The following is an 18,756-nucleotide window of genomic DNA, read 5'->3' as shown; positions in this document are numbered from 1 at the left end:
TCCCTTTCTCCAGAAGGGTGGGTACCCCAACAACTTTTTTTTCCTACCCCACCCTGATTTAGGGGAGTTTCTCCAATGACAGTCATTTCTATGAAGGGCTCAGAGGAGCCTGCATGCAGACCATCAACAAGGAGAATTCATGGATCCAGAGACAATCATAAAATCATAAGGAATGATGTCAATTGGCTAAACCAATCATCCACTGAGAACAGTGTTCTGACTCTGAATATGACACTAAGGCGCTTGGATGCTTGGAGAAAGTGCATGGTAGGTAGCTCTCCCTGACATTCATTCATTCATTCATTCATTCATTCATTCAATCATATTTATTGAACACTTACTAGTGCAGAGCATTGTACTAAGCACTTGGAAAGTACAATTCAGCAAATAAGAGAGACATTCTCTGCCCACAATGGGCTCATGGTTTAGAAGGGGGAGAGCAGACATCAAAACAAGTAAACAGGCATCAATATAAATAAATAGAATTATAGGTATAAACAAGTGCTGTGGGGTGGGGGCTAGAGCAAGGGGGCAAGTCAAGGCAATGGGGGGAGGGGGATCTGAGGAAAAAGGGGCTTAGTCTGGGAAGGCCTTCAGTAGGGCTTTGAAGGGGGGAAAGAGTGATTGACACATCTTAGTGGTTAGGGATAGATCATCTGACTGATATTCCTCCATCAGCATCACATCTATATCCCTACCTCTCTACATCTACATCTTGCTCTTGAGAGCAAGTAACTCACTTGTCCAGGGCTCTAGCTAAACCTTTCTGGAATCTGCCATTTTGGGCATATTCAATTGCCTGAAGAATGGAGCAGTGTGGTGAGAAGCACGGAAAGCCTAGTGGAAAGAGAATAGACCTGGGAGTCAGGGGTCGTGGGTTCTAATCCTGTTCTGCTACATGTCTGCTGTGTGACCTTGGGCAAGTCACTTAACTTATGTGTCTCAGTTTCCTCATCTGTAAATGGGCATACATATTCTGTTTACCATACCATTTATATTGTGAGCCCTGTGTGAAACAGGGACAGTATCTGACTTGTTTGTGTGGTGTGCCCATAGAAAGCTGCCTTACCAGTGACTGTTGGTGATTCTGTTAACAACAAGAAGGAAGAAACTTTGCAAAGGCACTGATGCTCTCTACTTTAGGAAGGGTGATTGCTGGCTTGTGGGCGTGGAGCATGAAGGGAGATCAGGCCTTCTCCTTGTTCTTCCTGGTAATGGGCCTGGACCAATCAATGACGGCTATGTAGAACCCCAGCTGAGATGCCTAAGACAGTAATTACATGGGGGCATCTCGAGGTAGCATGGAGGCATGCAGAGAAGCAAGAATGCTAAGAGAATCTGAAGTGGCAAGAGAGCAGCACTCAGAAGGAAACAGCACTTGGAAGCAGAAAGAAGAAGCAGTGGCAGAATGGGCTCCTTTGACCACAGAATGGTACTGGACCCTTGAGTGGTGGAGTGAGTGAATGTATGTGTCCCTCCCTTGCATGATGGTAAAACCTAAGCAGAAAACTTTCCATAGTAACTCTGGTGATCAGAGGTGTGCTTTGACTTCTACTACGTGTCACTGAGGCTACCCTGGTCCAGGAAGGTCCTGGTTGGATGAACTGGGGGCTTGTGACAGTTTGTTGATTTTGTATCTATCCCAAACAATCAGTTATTATTTTAGGCTTACTAATTGCAGAGGACTGTACTAAGCATGTTTTTATGGTTTTTGTTAAGTGCTTACTAACTTTGAAGCACATTCTAAGTGCTGGGGTAGATGCAAATCAATCAGGTAGGATGCAGTTCTTATCTCACATGGGGCTCACAGTATACATGCTTGGAAGAGTATATATATCAGAGCTGGGAGGCATGTTCCCTGACAAAAGGGAGTTTGTTGCTTGTTTGGCATGTAGTAAGTGCTTAACAACACAAATATTATTTTCATTAACAAATTCAATAAGCTGTTTCCAGGTATTGTGTTGTGCATCCTATTATTATTATCATTACTATTGTATTTGTAAACATTTACTATGTGCCAAACACTCTTCTAAATGCTGGAGTAGTTACAAAATCATCAGGTTGATCACAATACCTGTCTCACATGGAGCTCACAGTTTAGGAGAGAAGAGCATTTAATCCTCATTTTTACAAATGAGGAAGCTGATGCACAGAAAGGTTAAGTGCTTGGCCAAATTCCTACAGAGGACAAGTGGCAGAGCCAGGATTCTCTGACTCCCTGGCTTTTGCTCTTTCACTAGGCCACACTGCTTCCTCATCCCATTCACCTGCTTTATGATTTTGAAGTCTTCAATCATGCCACATCTCTGCCTTTTCCTTTCAAGGTGAAGAATTGTCATTTTTTTCATGTTATCCTGCTAGCCTTCTTTGCCTCTTCTGTCTCTTTCCTCCACTTCATAAAGTAGGTAGAAGGAGGTGCCCTCTGTTGTCAAACCAGTAATGCTGGGCTTCCTACTCACCTATAGTGCCTCTCAAATGTTTTGAAGAGTATGAGCCCCTGATGGCACCAGGACAGTGTCTGACCTGTCTAACTTCTACTTACCACAGCTCTTAGAACAGTGTTTGACACATATGAGCACTTAACAAATGGCATGATTATTATTATTATGACATTTCTCCATTCCACCACAAAGCAAAGGCAATCTGGTCATTGCCTTTACACCTTTACAATATCGCCAAGATCTGCCCTTTCCTCTCCACCCAAACGGCTACCTTACTGCTACGGGCTCTCGTTATATCCCGGCTAGACTACTGTGTCAGCCTTCTCTCTGATCTCCCTTCCTCCTCTCTTGCCCCGCTCCAGTCTATTCTTCACTCCGCTGCCCGGCTCATCTTCCTGCAGAAACGATCTGGGCATGTCACTCCCCTTCTTAAACAACTCCAGTGGTTGCCTATCAACCTCGGCTCCAAACAAAAACTCCTCACTCTAGGCTTCAAGGCTCTACATCACCTTGCCCCTTCCTACCTCTCCTCCCTTCTCTATTTCTACCGCCCACCCCGCACGCTCCGCTCCTCTGCTGCCCACCTCCTCACCGTCCCTCGGTCTCACCTATCCCACCGTCAACCCCTGGGCCACGTCCTCCCGCGGTCCTGGAACGCCCTCCCTCCTCACCTCTGCCAAACTGATTTTCTTCCCCTCTTCAAAACCCTACTTAAAACTCACCTCCTCCAAGAGGCCTTCCCAGACTGAGCTCCTCTTCTCCCTCTACTCCCTCTACCACCCCCCACTTCACCTCTCCGCAGCTAAACCTTCTTTTCCCCCTTTCCCTCTGCTCCTCCCCCTCTCCCTTGCCATCCCCTCAGCACTGTACTCGTCCGCTCAACTGTATATATTTTCATTACCCTATTTATTTTGTTAATGAATTGTACATTGCCTTGATTCTATTTAGTTGCCATTGTTTTTACGAGATGTTCTTCCCCTTGACTCTATTTATTGCCATTGTTCTTGTCTGTCCGTCTCCCCCGATTAGACTGTAAGCCCATCAAACGGCAGGGACTGTATCTGTTGCCGACTTGTTCATTCCAAGTGCTTAGTACAGTGTTCTGCACATAGTAAGCGCTCAATAAATACTATTGAATGAATGAATGGTCATAGTGAACTGGTGCTTCTGAGGCTAATTGTTTCATTGGTGATGACTCAATTATGAGCCATCATGTTTGATGGGGACACCTGACTTTTCCTCTTTCTTTGTACATCACCAGGAAAACAGCTTCACCTGTAGTCCAAATTCCATCGTATGGCCCTCCCACTAGCCTCAGTGTAATGGCTATCATTTAATCTCTTATTCATTTTGGATGAAACGTGATAAAATGACTCAAATGGCCTTTCAGAGATGAGGGAAACCTATTTAAGGTTATTTTTTTCTTTTTTTTTTCTCCTGCTGCTGCTGTTATTGTAAAGCAGCCAACTCTGGTTGGTGGGTATGTTTTAAGGTTGTTTTCACCATCTGTTGAAAAACAGCTGCTCAATAGCAACTTCTGACATTTAGGAGGGGGGAGATGAGAGTAGCAAAGATATTTAACTTGGAAAGGTTACTGCTACATATGCAGGCTCACCCCAGCGAAGGACAAAACTCACATGGGCAGCATAGTACTCTGGGAACTGAATCCTAAGAATTACCCCAGAGCCTTGGGCATTTCACTGATGGCTACACTGATGCAACTTCTCTCTAACAAAGTCAGTGTGATCCCACAGCATGATTACTCAATGAAGCAGTGTTGCATAGTGGAAAGAACATGGGTTTGGGAGTCAGAAGTTGTGGTTCTAATCCCGGCTCTGCCACTTAGCTGTGTGACTTTGAGCAAGTCACTTAACTTCTCTGGGCCTTTTACCTCATCTATAAAATGGGGATTAAGACTGTGAGCCCCACATGGGACAACCTGATTGCCTTTTATAATAATAATAATGGCACTTGATAAGCACTTTCTATGTGCCAAGCACTGTTCTGAGCACTAGGTTAGATGCCTATGATTCTATTTATTTATTTTGATGGTATTGATTCCTGACTACTTGTTTTGTTTTGCTGTCTCCCCCTTTTAGACTTTGAGACCATTATTGGGCAGGGATCAGGGATTGTCTCTGTTGCCATATTGTACATTCCAAGTGATTAGTGCCTCACACAATAAGCGCTCAATATATGCAATTGAATGAATACGAGGTAATCAGGTTGTAACCTTTCCAACCTTTCCCTCCCTGTAAATATCTAAAACTATCACTCTCCCATCCTGCAAAATCTTACTTAAAACACATCTCCTCTGAGGCCTTCCCTAAGCCCTCATTTCCTTTTCTCCCACTTTCTTCTGTGTCACTCTTGCGTTTGGATTTGTACCCTTTGTCCAACCAACCCTCAGTCCCACAGCACTTCTGTATAGATCCATAACTATTTATATCAATGTCTTTCTTCCCCTGCAGACTGTAAACTCCTTGTGGGCAGGGAATGGTGTCTACCAATTCTGCCCACAGTAAGCCCTCAGTAAATATGATTGATTGGTCCAGTGGAGCAAAATGTGTGCACTGGGCTGCAGTAGGAAATCAGCAAATTAAGGTATGAGGTGTTGAGATGATTGAATGCTGTAAAGATAAGCAATGTGATTTAGTGGATAGAGCACAGGCCTGGGAGTCAGAACGTTCTGGGTTCAGAAGGTCCTGGCTTCTAGTCCTTGTTCTGCCATGTGTCTGCTTTGTGACCTTGACCAAGTCACTTAACTTCTATGGACCTCCATTACCTCATCTGTAAAATGAGGATTTATAGTGTAAGCCCCAAATCGGACAGAGACTATGTCCAACCAGATTTGCTTATATCTACCCCACTGCTTAGTATAGTGCCTGGCACATAGTAAGTGCTTACAAAAACAATTATTATTATTAGTGATAATAATACAGCCAGTGATTAGGGATTTCTGTTTCATATGGAGAAACTGGAGTTTCTCGAGGGTGGGGAGATATTTTTCTTGCGGAGAAATGAACTGGGGAGCAGAGTGAAGTAAGGACTGGACTGGGGAAAGGCTGGAAGCAGGAAGGTCAGTGATGAGGCTGATGCAGTAGTCAAGGTGGGGTAGGATAAGTGCTTGGACTAGCATAATAGTAGATTGAATGGAAAAGAAAGGACAAATATTAGAAATTTTAGGAATGGAGAATCGAAAAGATTTGGTGGCAGATTGAATATGTGGGCTGAATGAGAGAGATGAGTCAAGGATAATGTGAAGATTATGGGAGGATAATTGTGTGGTCTATAATGATGGAAAAGCTGCGAGAGGCCAGGGTTTGGGTAGTAAGATAAGAAGTTCTGTTTAGGACATGGGAATTTTGAGGTATTGGGTGGATAGACTGTAAGCTTACTTTGGGCAGGGACTGTGTCTGTTTATTGTTATATTGCATTCTCCCAAGTGCTTAGTACAGTGCTTTGCACACAGTAAGCACTCAAATACAAGTGAATGAATGATTGAAGTAGAGATATCCTGAAGGCAGGAGGAAACACAATATTGCAGAGAAGGAGAGCTGTCAGGACTGGAGATGTAGATTTGGGAATCATCCATGTAGAGATGGTAGTTGAAGTAATGGGAGTGAATGAGTTCTCCAAAGGAGTGGGTATAGATAGAGAATGGTAGACCTAGAACTGACCCTTTAAGCACCCAACTGTTAGAGGATGGAAGGCAGAGGATGAGACTGAGAAGGAGCAGTCAAAGAGATAAGAGAACCAGGAGAGGATAGGGTCAGTGAACACTGGAGAAGGATGAAGGTGGAGTAGAGATCTTTAGATTTGGCAAGAAAGAGTTCATTGGTGACCTTTGAGAGAGTAATTTCTGTAGAGCAAAGGGGATAGAAGCCAGATTTCAGGATGCTCAAATAGAAGAAGTGGAGGTAGGCAGTATAGACAACTTGTAAAAGGATTTTGGAGAGGAAGATGGGACAATAACTGGAGGGAGCCGTGGAGTCAAGGGAGTTTTTTTTTTTAGAATGGGGGATATATGAATATATTGGAAATCAATGGGAAAGAAGCCTTTGAAAAATGAATGGTTGAAGATAGTGGCTAGGAAGGGAAGAAGAAAGGGGAAAGTGTTTTGATAAGTGCTCAGCACTTAGCTCTGCACGGAGTAAGTGCTCAATAAAATAACATTGATGATGATGATAAGATGTGAAGTGATAGGGTCAGGTGCAGGTGGCAGGGGTTGATTTTGAAGAGGAAATGAGAAATCTCCTCTATATATTATTGGGAAACTTGGGAGTTTGAACAGGGCACCAAAGGAGGGAGAGCCTGGAGAAAGGTAGGGGAGATTTTGGGCAGATCAGTCCTGATGGTTTCGATTTTATCAATAAATGACACGGCCAGGCTATTAGGAGAGAGTTTCAGAAGTCCGGGGGTTAGAGGGTTTGAGGAGGGAGTTTAATGTCTGGAAGAGCTGGCATACACAGTGGGTATGGCATTCAATAAGGATGGAGAAACTGTTTTTGGTCAGAAGAAAGTTCAGAATTAAAGCCAGGAGGATGAACTTAATATAGACGTGGTCAGCCAAGAATCAGGATTTCTGTCAGCAGGGCTCCACAGCCCATACACAGGAGTGGAGGAAGTGTACTGTGGTCCAGGGTTGCAGATGAGTTGTACGAGATTGGAGGAGGGACAAGGAAGAGACGGAGTTGAGTTCAATTTTGAGGGCAGCAATTTGTGCATCAAGAGAAGGTACTTGGGGTATGAAGAGCAAATGGGGAATGATGACTTTAGAAAACTGGAGGGAGTCAAAAGATAGGAGGTTTCTGTGGTAGAGCAGGACAAGTTTGAGGGGATGGGGTGTGTGGGAGAGGAGTCAGGTGAAGAAGGTGTGGTTAGACAGAGGAATTTCAGAGTTGATGAGGATAGAGACTGTGCCGGGACTAGAGATGTTGAGCTTGTGCATGTACAAGTAGGTGAGTATGTGGGGTAGGGAGGAGCAGGTGATCAGTGGAGTTGAGTGGCAGGAAGTGGACAACGTAGGGTTGTCCAGGGACCTCCACGTAGATACTGAAGTCCACCGGGATCATTGTGGGAATGGAGAAAGGAAAGGAATGTGAGAAGGATCAAAATGGTTCCACCAGCTTCTTCCTTATTATGTATCAATGGGCATGCGGATACCAGAGACACCAAAACAGAAGAACAAGTACTATTGTCAAAGAAGGGTTGTGTGGCAGAAAGTGAACTCCATGATGTCTACAGGGAGAATACTTGCCCTTGGTAAATTCTTCCTCTTAATGTTGATACAAAGGGAACTTTAGGAGTTCTTTGAGGTATCCTCTTCTTCCAATTCAGCTCTCTCTCCTTGCAAGAAGCTCCCTGGATAACAAAGCCAGGCCTGTCTTAGGGGACACTATCAGCACTTGGTCTGTGCATCTCAGGAACTCTTACTGCAAAGCTAGAGAGAGTGAAAACTGACAGGGATATCAGTCTCTTGAATTAAGCAAACCTTTCCTGTTTTGAGTGATAACTGTGACTAGATGTGAGGAATGTACTCCCCAAATCAATTTGTTTTTCATGTAAATAAGTGTTTTAGTATAAAACGTCCTGGCATCTCATTTTGCAGGTGAGTTATTTATTGACATGCATGCAATTTACATTTTTCTTTGTTGCCAAAAATGCAAATGCTCTGATTCTGATGGAAGTATATATGAAATACACCTATACATACCTGCACCCAAACATGTTTGATTCTAATGTGTGCAAGCCGATGCACCTGGAGTCCCTAGCTCATGCACACATCTCAGCAACAATGGCTGCTAATTTCCTCACTTTCCATCTTTCAGGTGGAAGATTTCCTATATGCCTATACTTAAGTCTGGAATTCATCCCTGGATTGGGAACTTATTATGCTGTGTTCCGTGTGTGTGTGTGTGTGTGTTTGTATAAGTGTGTCATTCTTTAGTCATTTCCCAGCAGATCGCTGTGGTAGAGAGCAACTTTTGTGAGAGTACTGTACTGAAAGGAATGCAAAGCAGCTTTCTAGCTGCACTCCTTGGCTTCTTTTCATTTTCCAGTGGGAGCTTGATTTTGGACCAGGTTTTTTCTCCATGTAAAATAGTAAACATTTCTGATTCTTAAAGAACAACAAATGAGTCATTTTGTGGAAATAAGAGCTGAAATCCTAGCCTCTGTCCAGGAACTCTAAACTGCCTGGCTTGGGTTGTCTGACTTTGCTGCTACCATGAGCTATTGCATATGCATGGCATATTGTGAGAGTTCCAACATGCAGGCAACAAGGGGTGAGGTTCTGCTCACTAATCGTAATGCAATATCAGGGTTTTCTGCAAGTCCCCTTATTATCTCTGCATCATTAGCCCTTTCTGAGCTTGTCTACAACTAATTTCACAGTGAATCTTACTTCTACCTGGTATTTTGAATAAGCCATCACATCAGGGAGCAGCTGACATGTTGCTGTGAAGTAAGACAATTCATTGGCAGTGGCTATGAAACAGCATATCCTTAGCTGGGGGTCATTCAGAAGGGAAAATGTATTTGCACAAAGATTTATCCCAAATGCCATTTATCTCCTTACCCAGATATGCTGAATGTATAATAAAAATGACTCATTGTGGATTTCTGTTCCTACCCACAGTGGATTAAATAATTTAAAATTGTCACACAAATGGCCAGTTCACACTTATGCCTACACTACTGTTCTGAAACTGAGAACTCAGGGCTCCTTGCAGACACATAACCTTTTGTAGGCCCCAGAGTATGATGGGAGCTCTTTTTAAGTGAGCGTTTTGGAATAGCCACCTCTAAGATTAGTCACCTAACCATGTTGAGGGCAATGCATGTGTTCAGGATCCTGGCTATTACGATCTCAATGCTGGGGTAAATAAACGATAATCAGAGCAAATACAGTTTCAGTCTCTCATATGGTTTAGTGGAAAGAGCATGGGCTTGGGAGTCAGAGGACGTGGCTTCTAATCCAGCTCTGCCACTTTGTTGTGTGACCTTGGGCAAGCCACTTAACTTCTCTGTGCCTCAGTTACCTCATCTGTAAAATGGGGAATAAGAATGTGAGCCCCACGTGGGACAACCTGATTATGTTGTATCTACTCCAGTGCTTAGAACAGTGCTTGGCACATATTAAGCACTTAGGTAATCATTAATAATAATAATAATAATTATAATTATGGTATTTAAGAGGCAGGGAGAGCAGGTATCTTATCTCTAGTATATAGATGAGGACTCATCTCCTGCTTCACTCCACCTCACCTACTATCACCAGCTTAGTAATATGTTCGATCTCATCGGCTCTGCTTGCTGTACAATCTCCAACTTCAGCAACTCTGAAATTCCACTCTCTGACCACAAAGCTTACTGACCCACATTCTTGTCCATACAACCCTCATCCTGAAAGTGTCCTTTTCCCCAAATGAAACCTCCAGTCTTTTGACACACTGCGGTTTTCGAGTGCTCCATCTGGTCTCCGTACCCAACATTCCGTCTCCTGACAGACAAATCCACACCTCCAACACTGCCCTCTCAACTGAACTCAATTCCCTTACTCACCTGTCCCTCACCAATCTCATACACCAACCCACAGCCCTGGCTCAGCTCCATAGTACCATTCCTCTACTCCTGTGCATGAGTGGTGGAAGACACCAGGCCAGTATCTTTCATTCAAAATCTAATCTCACCTGTTTTAATTCAGCCCTCACCTCCACCCTGCAAAAATAGTTCTCCATCCTTACTTTCCCTAGTCTGTAAACTCATCCTTTAAGCTGTAAAATCATTTTGGGCATGCAGTGTCTACCAACTCCCTTGTCTTATACTCTCACAAGCTTGAGACTACAATAGTACACAGTAAACACATAAGTTTCATTGATTGACTCCCGTGCTCATTGCCTATGACAACTGATTCTGACTTTTGACTCTCTCCTCAAACCCTTCCTCCCCACATCTGCCTGCCTCTAGTCACTAATGACCTGGCTACATGCTTCATCGATACAATTGAAACCATTAGGCATGATCTCTCTCAAATTTTCCCTGCTTCTCTCCAGCCTCTTCCACCTCCTGCTCCCTCTAAAATTCTCATATCCTTCAAAGCAGTATCTCAAAAGCTCTCCCACCTCCTCTCAAAATCTACCACCTCAACTTGTACTTTTGACCTCATTTCTTAATATTTTTCAAAATAATTGCCCCCTCCTTTTTCCCTCCCAGAACATCATCTTGACTCACTGTCCAATGACTTCTCTTTCCCACTTTAAAGCATGCACATGTATCCCTTATTATTAAAAAAATCTGTTGCTACCACTCCTAGAGAGGTGTGGCTTTGAGAACGCAAAGACCACAGATCTCTTCAAGTCAGGCACCTTTAATCCCAGTCTCTCTCAGGAGATCTCAGCACATGGCTGCCGACCAAGGTACTGAACGGTCCACATTCTGAGAGCAGGCCGCTTATACAGGCTGGGCTTTAACATATTTCATTTGCATAAATTGTCATTTCATTTGCATAAACAGCATGAAGAGAAGCAGCGTGGCTCAGTGGAAAGAGCCCGGGCTTTGGAGTCAGAGGTCATGGGTTCAAATCCCGGCTCCGCCACTTGTCAGCTGTGTGACTGTGGGCAAGTCACTTCACTTCTCAGTGCCTCAGTTACCTCATCTGTAAAATGGGGATGAAGACTGTGAGCCCCACGTGGGACAACCCGATTCCCCTGTGTCTACCCCAGCGCTTAGAACAGTGCTCGGCACATAGTAAGCGCTTAACAAATACCAACATTATTATTATTATTATTATTATAAACCCATTCCAAACTGACACAGGCAGCTCCCCTTGGCCCTCCCAAAGATGTTGCTACAGGAGCAAACCCTCATTAGTCCTTGGGCTGTCAGTCAGGTTCCATGGCTTCTTGGGGCAGTTGAGCATTAGTTGGCATCCCTTGTTCTCCAAAGGTATGCATTCATCAGTCTTAGTCCCTCTGCCAATGATCTGTTGATCTCCACCTGATGGCCTGGTCCACCATCTTGGAGCTATGTGTCCTGAGGGCAGAGGGAGCAAAGGGCATCCCCTAAAATAGGCATTGAGGAAACACAGGGTCCTAGGGTCAATCCCCTGGTGTGATAGGGTGGGATTTGGAGGTGTCTTGCAGTGGCTTCAGGCACTGTTTTGAGCTACATTCTGCAGCTGGTGGATGGACCGTGACACCTTGGTGTTGAGGTGTGTATGATGTGTGTGTGGGTGGGGAGTGCATGCTGGTCCTGGGTCACTGGAGCTGGTCATATAGCAGAACTGGACCCCAAGACTGGTAGGAGGTGCTGGGTGTGGGCACAGAGAGCCCTGCTGCACCTTACGGGGGTGCTCCGAAGTGGTGGTGGCTCAGGCTTTCAGCATGTGCTGCAGGCAAGTGGGGATGGGGAGTGAGTGGGTGGCATTAGCAGGTTGGAGCTCCCTCTGAATACAACAGGGCCATAACCTGGCTTGATTCTCTCTCCCCACACTTCAGAGCTCAATCCAAACTGCGGTTTGGAACCAGGGAAGGGAAGGAGCAGGAAGGAAAAACCACACTGTAGCAGAGACTTTCTGTGCAGGCCATTGTTTTAGAAGCAGCTGGGGCCTGCCATCTCTCTGTCATGGAGTCTGAGCTGGGGAAGGGCAAAGGAAACACTCCCTCACCTTTTATTCTGATTAGCAATCCCCAAACTCCATACTATATGGTTCATACAGTTACATTCCCTCCCCTCACTCCCAAGAAACAATTGCATATTCATAAGTTCTGCATAATTTTCCACTTCTTTGCACCTAACCTGCAAGTAACTTCAGTGTAGCCTCACTAGGTATTGCCAGGGTGTCCCTTTTTCCGTTGTGATACTTGGGCAAACCAAGGTTCTACTACAACCCCTCATAACCGATGAACTTCAATTCAGGGCTAACCCAACACAGCACCAGAGGCCTTTCCATAGCAGGGCCAGAAATGCCTCTGTAACTGGCTTGGTGTACATTACCCATTCTCCAGGCTGGAACAGATATGGTGTCACTGCTGGAGGTTGCCCTGGATTTCTCAGGTCTCTACCTGCTACATTTCCCACTTTTCCAGTGCTATGGTCTGTTCCTGGAAAGTGTAGGTCCAAGCCCCTGCAAATTCCTCCCACTTTAGGCTTGGTGAGGGTAGAAGTCAGCTTTCTCATCTGACCATCGCTGTCCAACAGCACAGAAAGTCTGTTGCTACCAGGTCCACTCCTGGAATCCATTGCTCTGGGTACCACTCACAGTAATAATAATTATAATTATCGCACTTGTTAAGCACTATGTGCCAAGCACTGTCCTAAGCACTGGGGTAGTTACAAGTTAATCAGGTTCAACGGAGTCCCTGTCCCACATGGGGCTCACACTCTTAATCCCCATTTTCCAGATGAAGGAATTTAGGCCTAGAGAAGTGAAGCAACTTGCCCAAGGACACACAGTGACACACATAATTGGCAGAGTCAGTTTAGAACTCAGGTCCTTTTGACTCCCAAGCCTGTGCTCTGTCCACTAAGCCATGCTACTTCTGTTCTAGCTGAACACTGGCCAATTATCCTCTTTCTTAATCTGGAAAGTAGCTGCCTCAAGTGTATCCTCCTCCTATCCATGGTACAAGATCAACAGTTTTCCTTCCTGAACACATGGCAGGGCGGGAGCTTTCTGCAAGGCATTCTTTACTTCCCACCAGGCCATGTAGGCCTCCAGGGCCTATCCCTTGTCCTCAACCACCAGATGACCTGCCTTGAGGGGAAGGCAAAACTGTCACCGGAGTTTTTAGCCATTCTCCCAGATGATGATGGCTAATTCGGATAGACGTCCAAATTCCAGGCTTTCCCTGACCCAGATGAAAATATTCTTCCAAGCAACTCGCTTCACACCAGTCTTCCTTGACTTTGTGGAACTAATCACTAGACTATCATTGACGTCCCTGCTTTTCCGGTCAGTGTGGGACCCCACTGCTGACACATTAGGCTAGATTGATCAAGTGTTTTCATCGAGGTGCCCAACAGGCTATGTGTCAAATTGTCCAGCAAAGTCCCCTAATAGTTGATTTTGCCCCCTGGAGTAACCCCACGCTAAGCTGAGGGGGTCATGGTTCCTGTGCTGGTATCCCTTTTCCATGTCCTGTGCTCCAGACTTTGGGTTTTGTCCAGGTAGGATATTATAGGCAGCCCCAGTATCAATTAGTAATTCCCAAACCTGGTTTTCACCTGCTACCCTCCCAACACCAGGGTCCTCCAGTGCAGTCCAGTTTCTTGGAGAAACTGGGCCAACCCTCCTTACTCCTCAAGGAATTTGGCCATAAGATGGCATAGCTACACTGTTCTCCTCCCTCCTGGTGCTCTTTCCAGATAGCCCCAAGGTCCTGATTCATACAGTGTCACACTTAAAACATTTGTCATTCCTTGCAAAATGATGTGCCCCATGTGGCCCTTGGGGACAAACCCAATTCCCAGGTCTCTTAATTATAACCAGCTTCCTTTTCCTTAGTTGTGGTCCCACGTTAGGGTGTTCAGTTCACTTGTAGTGTTTGCATCAGCTCTCACAGATCCACATGATATTCTCCTGGGGTCTCTTGGCCACCTGTGATTGTAGCGTGGGTCCCAACAAAGCCTTCCATGACTTGTCCTCCTGGTCAACAGAACTATATTATGCCACTGTTTGTTCTACCCTTATCAACCAATACATTCCATCCATTGGATTCTCCCCCACCAAAGCCGGGAGTAACACCCCTTTAACCCAATTCCTTTTTGTCTTCTCCTTTGGGTCGCAACCCTGCTCCACCATTCCTGAATGGTAACCTAACCACCCATTTGGGGTGGCTGAAAGGATCTTCCCCATTTCTTAAGGGCCTTCTGGACCAATTTACATATGTGTTCTTCACGCCCAAATGCAGATCCCAAGGATGCCATCCTCCTGTTGAATCCTGACTGACCCAAAGTTCACTGCTAAGTACACCAATGATATTACCACTCCCAGTGAGGTGTAGTGTAGAGAACACAGACACCCACAGCTCACTCCAAATCAGGCACCTTTAATTTCACTTCCTTCCTGGGAGGTATCAACACATGACCGCCAGTACACATAACTGAGCAGTCCATGTACTGAGCTGTCTAGGACCTGAGGTCAGGTTGCTCACATGGTTGGGGTTTTGCCACATCCATTCATTAGCATAATCTCATCCCTAGCAGACATAGCTCCTCTTGGTGGTTCTGAAAATGCTCCCATGGGAGCAAAGCATCATTAGTCCCTTGCTGTCTGTTGGGTTCCGTAACTTCTCATTTGCAGTTGAGCAGGAAGCTGGTATCACTCAGTTTCCAATGGCCCCCGTTCATCGCTCTTGGTCCCTGCTCCAACAGCCCTGATCCCCATTCCCCTTAAGACCCGATCCTCCATTTTAAAGCCATGTGACCTCCGGGGGTGGGGGAAGCATTTCCCTCCCTCCCCCCCCAAATACCAAGGTATTAGGGAAAAACAGGGCACTAAAATCAATCCCAAGCTGTGACAGGTTGGAAAGCTGTTCTGCTGTGGTTTCAGGAGGCAAAGTGGGCTGCACTTGGGAGCTGAGGCTGGGGGATGCGCTATGGCCCGTGGTATCAGGGTGTATGTGTGAAATGGCTGCTGGTCCTGGGCCACTGGAGCCAGTCAGACAGCCAAACTGGGCCCCTGCACTTATATGGGGTGAGGGAGCGCATGGGCATGGAGACCCCAGCTGAACCCCGCGGAGGTGCTCTGAAGAAGAAGCAGCTCAGGCCCTTGGTGGACGCTGGAGGAAAAGGGGGATGGAGGAGGGGAAGAGATGGGTTGGGTGGCATCAGCAAGTCAGAGACTCCTTTAGGCACTGTTGAGCTCACCTTAGACCATGAGGGAATTAACGCCATTTGAATCTCCCTCCCCAAACCACAAAGCTTACCCAGACTGTAGTTTTGAGCAGGGGAGGGGAAGAGGCTGTTTATGTGGGACTGCATGTTAGAAGCAGCTGGAGCCTTACCCCTCTGCCACAGAACCTCAGGCTGAGCCTGATTAGGGGCAAAAGTAGCATCCTTCGTGAGTCCTTCCCTGACTAAGCCTTCCCATTTGTGTCGACTATGCACTTGGCTGGGTACCCTTTAAGCACTTTGATATTCAACTCAGCCCATAAGCACTTGTATTCGTATAATAATAATACTGATATTTGTTAAGCGCTTACTATGTTCCAGACACTGTACAAAGTGCTGGGATGGATACCGGCAAATCAGTTTGGACACAGTCCCTGCCCCATGTTGGGCTCACACTCTTAATCCTCATTTTACAGATTAGGTAACTGAGGCACAGAGAATTTAAATGACTTCCCCAAGGTCTCACAGCCAACAAATGCCAGAGCTGGAATTAGAACCCAGGTGCCTCTGACTCCCAGGCCCATGCTCTATCCTTCAGGCCAGGCTGCTTCTCTAAATATCCTTACATTTTACTAATTCCCTATCTGCAATTTAGAATTTAAGAATTTACTACATGCCAAGCATTGTACTAAACCTTGGGGGAGATACAAGATTAGCCTATCTGACACTGTCTCTGTCCTCCATAAGGCTCAGAGTCTAAGCGGGTGGGAGAATAAAGCAGCATGGTTTAATGGAAAGAACATGGGCTTGGGAGTCAGAGGTTGTGTGTTCTAATTCTGGCTCTGCTACTTGTCAGCTGTGTGACTTTGGGCAAGTCACTTATCTGTGCCTCAGTTAACTCATCTGTAAAATGGGGATTAAGACTGTGAGCCCCATGTGGGACAACCTGATTACCTTATATCTACACCAGTGCTTAGAACAGTGCTTGGCACATAGTAAGTGCTTAACAACTGCCATCATCATCAACTGTCATCTTCTCCCCCATTTTACAGGTAAGGGAACTGAGGGACAGAGAAGTTAAGGGACCTGCCCAAGGTCACAGTGCAGACAAGTGATGGCACTGTGATTAAAACCCAAGTTTCTTGATTCCAGGTTTGTGCTCTTTCCACTTAGCCACACAGCTTTCCTGTTGCTAAGATATCTGCTATTCACTGTGCTTGGAGAAGTCTGACGAGAATCTGACATGAAGAGAAAGGGTCATGCAACAGAATCAGTTGCCGCCTGGTTTTTCTATTAGCTATCACTTCACACCTTTTTTAAAATGTGCTTCTCCCTATTGGGTTCTTGCTGGAGTGCCAAAATGATGGGGTACTGTTCTCTATTCCTTACTGACAAGTTACTGCAGATTTCTGAATCCCTGGAGCAAGCTGTTAGCCAGGTGTGGTTTGAAAAGGAGAAAAGTTCACTCTTCCTAAGGTGTCCAAATTTCCTGGGCCTAAAGTTGAAAGAGATCATGACCACCAAGGTCCTGAATAAAAACTAAGGGAAGGGACAGAAAGAATATGGGGTAGAGAGAAGGGAGAGAGACAGAGGATGTGGTAGAGGTAATATGGGAGACATAGAGAAGAGAGGAGAAGAATAGAGGAAGAGTCAGAAGAGGAAAAGTAGGGATAAAAAGGAAAGGGATGGAGGCAAGGCAGAAAGAGAAATAGGAAGAGGTGGAAGAGGGATGAGTTGTGGAGGAGACTACTCATTTTCCTCTGTCCTCCTATCTCCTTCTACTCCCATACTCTCCTGTCCACCTTACCTCAACCTCTGCCTCAGATGTAGCATCCTCCATTGTCACTTCTACCAGCCAGTCTCAACAGGGTAGCCCTTCCTGGCTGGAGCAAGGTACTGCATGGGAAGACTAGTTCCTCCAGCTCTTGGTAGTGAGCAGCTGTTGCCTGAGGTCACCCAGCAGGGCAGAGGTGTTGCTGGGACTGGAAGTCGGGCCCAAGGATTTTCCACTAGGCCATATGTTGTCTACTGATGCTGGGTTCTATTCTAGCATCCCTGCAAATCCAAGACAACCTGGCAGAGGCAACATAGCATGGCCTGCCCAACCATGGATCGAAGTTTCTGGAGTAGCCATATGCCACCTGCCCAGTCAATCCAGAAACTCCCCTCAACATCTCAGAGGAGCACAATTAGCCATGGTGGGAGCAGTGCAGAGGTGATTTTTTATGGTATTTGTTAAGTGCTTACTCTGTGACAAGCATTCTTCTAAGAGCTGGGGTAGATACCCCCAGTATCCATGGGGCTTACAGTCTAAGTAGGAGCAGAACAGGCATTGAATCCCCAGAGAAGCAGTGTGACTCAGTGTAAAGAGCATGGGCTTGGGAGTCAGAGGTCATGGGTTCTAATCCTGGCTCCGCCACGTGTCTGCTGTGTGACTTTGGGAGAGTCACTTAACTTCTCTGTGCCTTAGTTACCTCATCAGTAAAGTGGAGATTGACTGTGAGTCCCATGTGGGAAAGCTGATCACCTTGTATCCCCCCAAGTGCTTAGAACAGTGGTTTGCACATAGTAAGTGCTTAACAAATACCATCATTATTATTTAGTAGTGGAAGAAACTGAGGCACAGACAAGTTAAGTGACTTGCTCAAGGTCACAAACAAGCAAGTGGAGGAGCTGGGGTTGGAACCCTGGTCTTCTGGCTCCCAGGCCCGTGCTTCATCCACTAGGTCATGCTGCTTCCTTGTTGCCAGCTGGTCCAGAGGGTGAGGAGGAGAGTGGAAAACCTCTTCCACCTCTTCTCTTTCCTGCTGCCCCAGTGTTGCTACCACTGCCTCTGTGGTGAGAATTTCTCTTTCCTGACCTTGGCCTAAACCAGAACCCAATGGATCCTTCTGTAGACCAAGTTGAGAGCTATGATAACCTTAATCCTTCATGTACAGAGTCCCAGAAACTAAACATAGCTGTGGGGCTCTTTGATGTTTCCTGGGGCTCTCAGTCCTAAAATCTTTGAAGTCACCATAAAATCAAGGGTATAAAATGCATTCCGATCTCAGGATCACATCTGGAGAGTTTCTAGTACTCTACCAGTCTCAGCTATGGGAGGGAGAGTCAAGCAGAGGCGTACCCATTCCATTCCTAGCTTGGGCAGTGGCTAGCAAGTGGAAAGCCATCTGCTACAAATCAAAACTCACCTGTGCTGGACAGCAGCAGCATGGGAGAGAGTCGAGGGTGTAGACTCAAGTTTACTGCATGGAAAGAGGCAGTAGTAAACCTCTTCCATATTTGTACCACGAAAACTCTTTAGATACACTACCAAAACTATTGCAGATGGATTTGGGGCATTCTGGGAGAGACGTATCCATGGAGTTGCTATGGCTTGGAGCTGACTCGACAGCATAAGACAAGACAAAATCAAAGACACGGGGCAGGAGAAAGGGCTCCCTCCCCATCCCTAGGCTACCCAGGCTCACTAGTCTTC

General features: G+C 45.8%; 1 non-coding gene across 1 annotated transcript; it reads left to right on the top strand.

Moving 5' to 3' along the window:
- Nucleotides 1–18,323: 18,323 nt before the first annotated feature.
- On the top strand, nt 18,324–18,459 carry LOC114809869. Its single transcript, XR_003757642.1, has one exon. It is a non-coding gene; the product is annotated as a small nucleolar RNA SNORA7 (small nucleolar RNA).
- Nucleotides 18,460–18,756: the final 297 nt, after the last annotated feature.

This window comes from Ornithorhynchus anatinus, chromosome 2, assembly GCF_004115215.2.
Source record: "Ornithorhynchus anatinus isolate Pmale09 chromosome 2, mOrnAna1.pri.v4, whole genome shotgun sequence".
NCBI classification, from domain to species: domain Eukaryota; kingdom Metazoa; phylum Chordata; class Mammalia; order Monotremata; family Ornithorhynchidae; genus Ornithorhynchus; species Ornithorhynchus anatinus.
The sequence above is the reverse complement of the archived record's forward strand: the minus strand, read 5'-3'. Positions and strand labels throughout refer to the sequence as shown.